The sequence below is a fragment of the Heliconius melpomene genome, chromosome 14, assembly GCF_056956725.1.
Source record: "Heliconius melpomene rosina isolate 202511_hmr_F chromosome 14, ASM5695672v1, whole genome shotgun sequence".
Lineage (NCBI taxonomy): Eukaryota > Metazoa > Arthropoda > Insecta > Lepidoptera > Nymphalidae > Heliconius > Heliconius melpomene.
Window position 1 is genome coordinate 310,060 of NC_140402.1, and position 2,357 is coordinate 312,416.

The following is a 2,357-nucleotide window of genomic DNA, read 5'->3' on the forward strand; positions in this document are numbered from 1 at the left end:
TACTATATTAATGAGGAACAAAATAGAAACTGCCTCTAACTCTACTGAATAATAAATTGGATAGATAAGTTATTTCATTAATTAAACAGAGGATACTAAAAACAATAAATTGAAAAAAAAAAAAAATATATTCCTAACGGATTAATAAGTACTGCCCTGCCCTGCTGTATGCGGGTTATAACATGAAACTAAAGATAGATAAGGAAAGCTTTCGCATTAATATAATCATTCTCCACTAAAATCTTTTTTTTTATTCGAGGTCACGGCGGCGGTCACTAGGTATAACGTCAAGTCAAAGTCAAATAAACTAACATAATTACTAAACCATCACAGCATTCTTGACCCTCGTCTCAAATTCCCAACTCCCGGAACGCCTGCGCCCTGTGGAACGCGGAACCTTCCCTCGGGGGTTCAAGGCAGACCACATTCTATATAACTATTATGGTCCATACTTTTTTCCTAATTAGCAAAGTATATACATAGACCGAGTGTCAAACCATTTCATTTCTTTGTCTCTGCCTGAATCCCACACATTGCATGACAATTCCCCACCATTCCCGGAGTTGGAACCGATCACGCAACCGTCGCTTTACTCACAGACACTATCCTACTGCGCCACGATATATTACATAATAATCTGTCCACTGACGGTGATTGTCCACATTGTTAATACACGATGTCATCATCAGCTTGCCCCGCCATCACCCGTCACGCGCCGGCCGACCAGATATTGTAGTACATTATCAAAATTAACATAATTATTCGTATTGCTTATACGATCATTGCTGTATTCATACAATACAACGCTCTTAGCTCAGTTTGGAAGCATGTCATTGTGTACGGAGGCTTTAGGTTCGATGTGCACTCGAGCATACTTCCCGAGATTAGCGCATACATCCAAACAAAACGACTGCATTATATATAAAGTATCTCATTTGAGTGTAGTTAGCGCGCAAGGCGGGCGGCGCTAAAGGCCGACTTTATAGCGGCATTTGGCAAAGAGTTGGTTTGGATTGCGGTAAACTACGTCGGTACGTCGCACTAAGCGCGCCGTCATTTCGTTTACCACTTTTATATTTGTTTTGGTCTATTTTTAAAGTGCTTTACCTCACATTTTGTATACGAAAGCTCTATGTACTACAAGTCGAACAGTCGGTAGATAGTTTAGAACATAAGTATATAGGTAGCTTATTCATTTTATTTGAAGATATCGCCGCGCGGGTTCAAATTGCCTAACGATTTCTACAGATATTAACATTAGGTATCTGTGACATATAAGTAATTTTACACATTTTCTAAGTACACGCTGTATTTCGCATCACGCTGTTCCGTATACAAAATGACATAGGAAACGCGAAGAGAACCCAGTGTCCAGACAGTTCCTTCACCACATTCCACCCGAATTAGAGACATTGAAATTTTCAAATAATTAAAAACAAATTTCTATTCATATTTAACAGTTAATTTATACGAAATATTATACACAGTTTAAATAAAGTCGAGGAAACCTAGTGGAAAGACACTCCTTTCCCTACTTTCCGCCGAATTTTCGAGATATTATCTATTGTGTGCCGGAACTTAACTCCGCGTTTTGTCTTGTTATCAGAGCAATAAAATCACACGATTTCATTCCCCTTAATGTGAATCGAACCTGCAAACATCACGATTATAGTCACACAACGCAATTTCAATATATAATATCTAAATAACCATCCGTCCATCTGTACCAATAGTGCCTCGTCCGTACATTACTAGCATCAACACGTTCTCCCACTACCGCTGAATTGATTACTTAATACATGTTTAGTTACAATTTATTAGCTATTACAGCGAACTGTAAACAAGCTGTCTGAGCTGGCGATATACGAGCATTAGCTAACACCAGCTGTGGTAGCTTGGCTTAGCTTTTGTATACTTTATTCTGCGGTCGAATAGTTCGAGGGAAACTATTTCCGAAATATTTCAGCGTTCATAATGAGGAAATATACTATCTTGGCACAGTTGCGAAGTGCAACATATTAGAATAGGGAGAGGAAACGTGGCAACATGGTGTTACGACACTTTCGGTCACCCCCTTCCCCTGAATTCTTGAAGGATTGCGTGGCGGAACACAACCCACAATCCTTGTCCCCGTGCTCCACAACGACCTCAAAAGAAAATAAAATAATAATTTAGTACAAAGTAATGCTGTGCTATTCTTTCTTCCAGCACTTTCGTAATAATGGCAAAGAACAGATAATGACAAACGACTATCACTCTCAATTACGGATTAGATCACCTTTCAAACAAAGTTAGAAGCTAAGGCCGTCCGACCATCTGAAGATTAGGCAACGGAGTAACGCCGCGCTTCATCTACC